Genomic DNA, 8,279 nt, shown 5'->3' on the forward strand with positions numbered 1-8,279 from the left:
TCCACTCAGAAAAAAAAAAAGTTCTTCCGCTAGGGCAAATGCCGGCAACAGGCCAGAAAGACGTCCAAATGGTCGTTCTTGGTGTTTCAAACACCAAAACAACAACCGACTGCTTGGATGGAAGGTCAAAAGGAAGTAGAAGACAGCCGGAATCATACAAAGACCAAAAGGAACCGCGACTATCACCTAAGTGGTCTACTTCGACTTCAGGACCAGCTAAGTGCTGCAAACAGGGAGTACATTCTGCTAAATTGATTAAAACTTGATGTGTGTGTCTAGGAGGGCCTATTAACAACATGAATGTCAACTAACATCAAAAAACTGGTAAAAATGACAAAGTGCCCAGTCTATCGCGATAGACTTGAACTTGCACTTAGATAAGGGAAAATTTGACTTTGGCTTCATGAGGGGTGCTAACAAGGAATGTTAACCACCAATATCAAGTCAAAGTGCCAGAAAAATCTTTTTTGGCCAAAAAGCTCAGTCTATCGCGATAGACTTGCTGCAACAATTTTTGGGGGGAAAGACTTTTCAAATTTTTATAAGCTAGACTTGGGGAAGCAAATGAAGGCAGTACACCAAATTTGGTGCCAAGATGGACTCATATAGCAAGCTGAGAAAGACATGCAGACAACTCAGAGTCAGAACAAAAATTCTCAAGGGCAGACAGGTAAAATTTACATGTAAGGGGTCAAGAAACCTTGCATCAACTGGGAGAAGGTAGACAGATGGTCACAAAGCCAGAAAATGACAAACTGGCACTAAGTCCCAGTCTATCGTGATAGACCAAGCAGAGGGATACTGGACCATCTTATCAAAAATATGAATTAGCAGCTGTCTTCAACATTATGCAAGATGACCACCCACTAAGTTTGAGCCCAAAACAACACAAAATGAAGGAGATAGACCAACATCTCTTTGAAGGGAATCTGGAAAATTGGGAGTTGATCCAAAAAGGGGTCACTTGACATTCATTTGAGGTGAAAAGGGGATCAGACCATGTGCAAGGTATGGGAAACCAAGTGGTGGAGTCACAACTGCAAAAAAGGACCCAGATCAAAAAAATGCCAGTCTATCACGATAGACTAAGAAAAAGTAGCAAAGGGACAGATTTTGAGCTTTGGCTTATGGAGTGACCTTACATGCCATGAGAGAATACACCACACAAATTTTCAAGGCATTTGGACTTGTTCTCCTTCACCAACAACATCAATTTAAAGCCGCCAAAGTCGCACAATGGAAGAACTTGTCTATCTGCTAACATTTTATCTTAAGTAATCTTGGGATTAAGAAGGCTCATCTAGATGCATGATTAAGTGGTTATCAATTTAGGAGAGTAGTACTATGTTTGTGCATTAACTGATAATTGTAATCACAGGATCTATGGAGGCTTCTCAGGGAAAAAGAAAAGGCAAGAACCTGGCAACGGAAGGTGCAGCACCCTATGCACTTCTACCCAATTCTTTAAAGCCAGCAGCCACACGGATACCTGCAGATGTGTAACAAGTAGCGGCCTTTCAGATATATCAACGTTCATATGTGGATGACAAAAGAAACTTAGTGGATACGGTGATGATTCCCAAGGAGGCAGAGAATTACTTGAAAAGATCACTACAAAGGTCATGGCTCAAAAAAGTCGGCTTGTGGAACTTTGTGTCACTACCACCAGTAGGGATAGATTTCAAGAGGGTACAACATCTAATAGAGACTATCCAAGAAGATGGAACTTGCAGAGTGGCAGGCATGGATAATGAAGTGATGGAGATCCAGATCACCAAAGAGATCATCAAAGAGGCATTGAAACTGTCAGATCAAGGAGAAAACATGAGAGAAAGAAGGAAAAATCTCACAGTTTACTTGCAAAAGTCCAAACTACCTTCTTTCAAACTCATAGCAAACCTAGAATTAAGAGAGCTGACACAGATCTACAGTCAGTGTTTGTTGAGCTATAGCAAAAGGCCGCCAAGATACACTACACCGCACGGGAGCATCTCAACCACATTGACATGGGCTATGGGAATGATCCGTGAGTTCTACATAGATCACGCGTCATATCTGTTTGAAGAAATGACAAAGCTAAGGCAGGACAGTCCCAATTACATTGCAGGAGGAGAAGTCCTAACCAGAGTGATATACCATGCCATAGGCGCGGCAGATCAGTTGCCACCTGCCCCTCATCAGAACGACTGGCTGGTATTAAGGGAAAATAGCGAAGACGGATCACAAAGGAAAGTACCGGCATCTATTAATACCATTGGAGGACGCAAGTTGGAAAGAGTGACAAGAAGTACACAAGAAAAGATGGCTGAAGAAAAAAGAACTGAAGAGGAAGAAGCCCGACTAAAGAAGCGAAAAGCGGAAATGGAAAACAACACCAGGTTGCAGAAGATACCAAAGATGGAAAGGATGCTAGAAGGGTTCGCTCTAGAAAGATCTCTACGAGGCGATGTAGGCGCCACTTGGAAACCGTCTAGTAGCACTTTCACACTGAGAACGAAGAATAGAAACAACCCAGCTTTTGAGCTGGAATGGTTCGAGAAATACATCCAAGAAAGAAATGCGAGGGATGAGCCAGAACTGCTACTAGAAGAGGAGGATCTCCAAAATTTGAGAGATCAGCTGAGGCCGACTTCACGTGATCAGGAGACACTGCCGCCATCTCCAAGGCCAGATACAAGTGAGAGGAAATCTAGCCCACCTGCTGAATCTACTTCGCGTTCAGAAAGCTCACATCGAGATGACAGAGTTCACACACCGCCCAGTGAATAGGAAGAAGAAGAAGGAACAGATAGAGGCCAAAACACTGGAACCATATCACAAAGTGATAAAGGCAAGCAAAAGGTGGTGGATAAGTCTAAAGATAAAGCTTCCTCCTCTCAAGAAATTGAGCTGGAAGCTACTATAGATGAAGATTTGTAGTCAATGGCGACAATACTAAACCGAACAAGACTGCACAGTCAATGGTTAGCTGATCAGAACCGGTCCAACAAAATGAAGCTACAAAAAACTGATGAGGAAGTTCAGAGATTGCAAGAGCAAAGGGAAGACACTCTAAAGCTGATCAGCATCAGAGATACTGAAATATTGGGGCTCAAAGGCACAGTAAATCTTCTCAAGGACAATTTACAGGAATCGGAAGACTTCAATGCCATATGTGAAGATACAATAAATGTGTTCCTTGAAGATATCAGTGAAAGAGACGAACACATCCAACAGTTGGAAAAGGAAAAGCAAGATGTGCTAGAGGCCATCACAAGTTTGCAAGTCGTCATCGATGACTTACAAATTGAAGTCAAAGATTTAAGAGCAGTAACAGATATCCAAGCAAGAGAAATCGAACGCGCTAAAAAGAAAAAAACGTCGCTACCAACAACACCAGTAGTCCATCCAGAAGAGGAAGTGGTTGCACTAAAGAGGGAGCTGGAGTTAGAAAGAAAACAACGTTTAATGATTGCTGAAAGTGCGCTTAGAGCAGAAGGTGAACTACAAAGACAAATTTCAGATTTGCAAAGTGAACAACAACAAGGACCAGCTCCTGACAGTGAAATGGAAAGCATTGTTTCCAAATCACTCAGGGAAGAAAATAAAAACCTGCATATCAGGATAAAACATTTAGAGGAGTCAACCGCTAAAAAAGACATGGAATTTCAAGCCCTACAAATCAATAGTAGAACAATGACCGCACAAATCGCAAGTCTACAAAGTGCAGGGCAGCACCAAGGACAGGGACGAGTGCACATGGAGCCAGTAACAACGAATTTGGTTGGACTCACCGAAGTTTATGGGGGTCAAGATGAGTACAACTAAGATTCAGATGAACAGGAGGCACATACGCAGACTGATCAAACCGGCTCCAAAGACCAAGAGACAGAAGAAGATTCAGTCACAAAGATGGAAGAGCAGAGGCTAGCCGAGCAGATGGAAAAGCAAACAGAAATGATATGGTACAAGGCTATGCAACTCAAAAAGGAGTTGCTACAAGGGCTTTCCAAATCGGGCAGAACAACAGCAGAGCTACGGCAAGAATGGAATGCGCCTATGTTACCTTATGCTCTGCTGAAGTATAAGACTCTAACACATAAACGACAGCTCGAAAAAGAAGAACAAGTGCCAGTATTTGAAGGAGAAGTACAAGATAGGGAACGGCAAAACAGAATAGTGGACAGCCAGCCAAAGTGGAGGCGTCAATGGCTATTGGACCATCCTCATAACTTGATCCACTTAGTCAACGCACCGCCTGAGCTGAGGAATGACAGAACGTTTTGCCCAACTCCCCGAACATACACCTACAGCCAACATAAGGCACTACAGAGCAGAAATCTGACATGGATGAATTATCCAGTAATGCCAGGGCCAGCAGAGGGAGAGAGAATATCCGGTTCTTACATGGTGAAAACCCTGCAGGGCGCCATAGCAGAATTCGGAGGCTCTCCTGACCTATCCTGCAAGATGCTATGTAAAATAGCTCGCACATTTTTGGCCTGTCTCTAAACCTTCTCAGAAAGCTGGACATCAGAGTATATGAATACTGAAAGAAGCATCTCAGAATTGTCATACGATCTAAGTGGGCCACTGACAGAGCCAGTATTGTATGCTTATTTCAAACGGTTGATGTTTCTGCCAAGCTACCATCTCCAGACATTTGAAGAAGCATTTTACACGGGCTTCTTCATGTATAAGTCAAAAAATTTTGGCCCATTAATGGCAAGTGACTCTATGCGCTATGATGCGTTTCTACAGCAAATCACTCAAGAAAGGCGACAACGACAATAAAGACAAAGACGATCATGTCGTGGTAGACATGAACTAGGAGGGGGGGAGTGTTGGAGCCCCATTGGTCCAACTATTGTAATGAGCCCATTTGTAAAGAATATCAACTTCCATTTTTTATGTCAAAGACGTCTTATCAGTTTGATCCATTCGTCTGGATTATGTAAATATTAGTCAATTAGTCAGGACTCAGAATTATTCCCACTTTTGTAATCATGAGCAAGAGAACCCCATGTACATTTTTTGAGCTAAGGTGACTAAAGTATAAAAGTCACCTTAGAACCATTTTTTGAATAACATTTGAATTAATCCTGTGTCGTACGAGTCTGAGAGAGCGAGAGCGAGAGAGAGAGAGAGAGAGAGAGAGAGAGAGAGAGAGAGAGAGAGAGAGAGAGAGAGAGAGAGAGAGAGAGAGAGAGAGAGAGAGAGAGAGAGAGAGAGAGAGAGAGAGAGAGAGTCTTATCCTCTTCGCTACACACTTCTCCCTCACCAGATTCATGACGCGACCACACCACCGCGATAGTCTCTTCGAGAGCTACTCGCCCACGCCATGCATTCGCCGTTTCGAGTTGATCGCGATCGATTCTTCCTTGAGCTTGTTTTGCTTGTAAGTAGCACAAACGGTGTCTGTTTTCAATAATCAAGTGCTTCATGGAATGAGAAAGAGATTAGCTACACATAGATACTGATAAACTTAAGTTTTGCCCACTTTTGGATTATGACATGTTGGTCTATCGCGACAGCATTCGAGATAGCTAGGGTTCAAATCTGGTGAGATTAGACTTATAGGTAAGTATGTCCTAGTGAGAGGATGGTGCCTAGTAAGTTTGATGTGATTCTAAGTTCATTGGACATGTAAACTGTGTTGTGAGAGTTAAGGGATAGGGTGGGTTGCATTCTACCAGGGTTAGTGATTGATGCATCATAAAAGTGTGTATGTGTAGATTGGTCTCATCCTGACAAGCTAACGAGATTGCCTACGTGCACCTACGGGTTAGTCATGTCATCGGATGATAAGTATGTTGTCTGTGTTGTGCTCGTGAGTATGAATAGGGGAGTAGTTAAGCCCTAAAACATGCTCTGATAACAATGTAATAGAAATGGCCTATAAACTTTGAGAATAGCAGAATTAGGAGAATTAAAGAGAGCATTCTTGTGAGACTACTTTGAGAACATAGAGGGTGAACTTAATTGACGGTAGCAACATAATCATAGTACTTAATTAACTTGGCATGAACAATACTTTTTCAAGAGAGAGAGTTTAGAGAACTTGACAACAATTGAGGATCGGATTTATGTGGAGCCGGCCCCCCTCCAATAGGCTTTTGTATTATAGATTTTTCCATCAAGAGATCCTTGTACAATACAATCTTTGTGTTCCTTGCAACCTAGGTGATGCAATGAAGATGGGAAGCTTCATGCATCACAAGCATAACATAGTATTTGCAAAAAACAGTAACTATCCCAAGCCTCAATCGCAAGGCCTCAAACACCTTCAAAGGTGGAGAGAGCTAGCGGGGAATGAGGGTAGGGAAGAGGAAGAAGAAACATTCATAGGAGAAAGAAATAGTTCCTCACTTATCATCACTCTTCTTGCTAGCATACATAATAGCATAGTAATAAAGATGGATAAGATGGCAAGGTTAAGCATTGAAGCATGGCTCTTGGTTGGATTTGCATTCCATAGCCAAGAGTGTTGGTGTAGGCTCTCAAATTCTCAACAAGCTTGGAGAAGGAGATGGAGTTCTTGCACTTCACCAAGTGAAGAATGAGAGAAAATGAGAGAGAGTGTGAGGGAGTATACCCCCCAAGCACACCCCTTGCTTGCTTTGGTCGACCCCCCCTTGTAGCTCATGGTTGAAGCTCATTGGACCCCTCCAGGCCTAGCCAATCACATGCAAGAGGCATATCAAGCAACAAGGGTAGGTTTTGGACAAGTGTCCTTCTTTCCCCTTTGAGGGAGAGAGGCTTGATAATTGCTTAGATAATTATTTAATTAATCTAAATGCTCATTGGACCCCTTTTAAGCCTATCCAATAGGATTCAGGCACACCTTGACGGCAACATGGATAGGGGCTTGACATGTGTCCTTGTTGCCTCTTGAGGCTTGGGCCTTGTGTGTGTGATATGTGTTCTCTCTCATCCCCCTAGCTTTAGGGCTTTCCCACTCCTTTGTAGGGATTTTTTAGACTTTTGGAACACAAGCACCTTAGGCATCAATCACGAAAAAGCACCTCAAGCTTGGGTAGTGTTCTCACAAGCACCTCAAGATCCCTAGTCGGCAAGCACGACAAGCACCTCAAGCATCTTAGTCAGCTAGCACGGCAAGCACCTCAAGCTTGGGTAGGGTTCCCACCTCAAGCTCAGCCCTAGCTTATCTAAGGTCGAAGGAATTTTAACACAAACCATTGGAGGTCTTTAAAAAAGCTAACCCTAAGGTCTTTAAGCTCCATTGGCTAGTGTTGCTCTTTGACAGATCATCTTTCTCGTTTGGACCCGTTTACCTTTGGCCCCTTGTTGAGATAGACCCATAAGCACTTGTCTATATTCTAACCCTTGTTGAGACAGACCCATAAGCACTTGTCTATATTCTAACCCTTGTCCTTGTCTATTCTTCCACATTAAATGATCAGTTTAATATGAGAAAATCATTTGGTTTGGTTAGATTCGATTTTATGACATCATCGTAGGGGCACTGTGGTTTGACCGTATGGCTGTTAATGTAAAGTTCCCTAAAAGAATGTTGTATTTCAAGTACAAGGAAAATAACATGTACATAGATGCTAATGAGTTTGGTCGTACCATACCCTTGTAAATTCTCCTTCTTTTGAAAAATAAATGAAAATCTCAATTTTTGCGTACATGATTTTTTTCAAACAATCCATAAAAGGTCCTAATGTTTTATCAAATTTAAATGGTAGGAATCAAGAAGAATTAGACTTGTCTAATTTTCTAAATATGTTTCAAGATGTTTATCAATGCTATCCCTATGAAGTTACCTCCAAAACGAGGGGATGATGACTATCGAATTGAGATCCTACCAGGAAGCTCAACACCTAACAAGCCTCCTTATCGAGTTTCCCAAGCTCAACAAGAGAAGATCATGAGGCAAGTACAAGAATTGGTAGACAAAGGGATGGTGAGGCCTAGCTCCTCTCCCTTTTGTTCTCCAGTCCTTTTAGTGCAAAATAAAGATGGTACATACCGCATGTGTGTGGAATGCACTAAATCATATCACTATCAAAAATAGATTGCCCATACCATGGGTAGAAGATCTGTTTGATAAGCTACAAGGATCTACCTACTTTAGTAGGATTGACCTTAAAAGTGTTTATCAACAAATAAGGATAGTGAATGAAGATATCGTAAAGACCGTATTTTGTACAACGTTTGGTCATGGTTTGACTAATGCATTAGCCACATTCAATTTTTTAATGGAGAAAATTTTTAGACCCTACAAGTTCAGTGGAGGGTTCTTTGATAATATTATCATCTACTCCAAGTCCTTG

The sequence above is a fragment of the Adiantum capillus-veneris genome, chromosome 1 (assembly GCF_014529385.1).
Source record: "Adiantum capillus-veneris isolate H3 chromosome 1, ASM1452938v2, whole genome shotgun sequence".
Taxonomy (NCBI): domain Eukaryota; kingdom Viridiplantae; phylum Streptophyta; class Polypodiopsida; order Polypodiales; family Pteridaceae; genus Adiantum; species Adiantum capillus-veneris.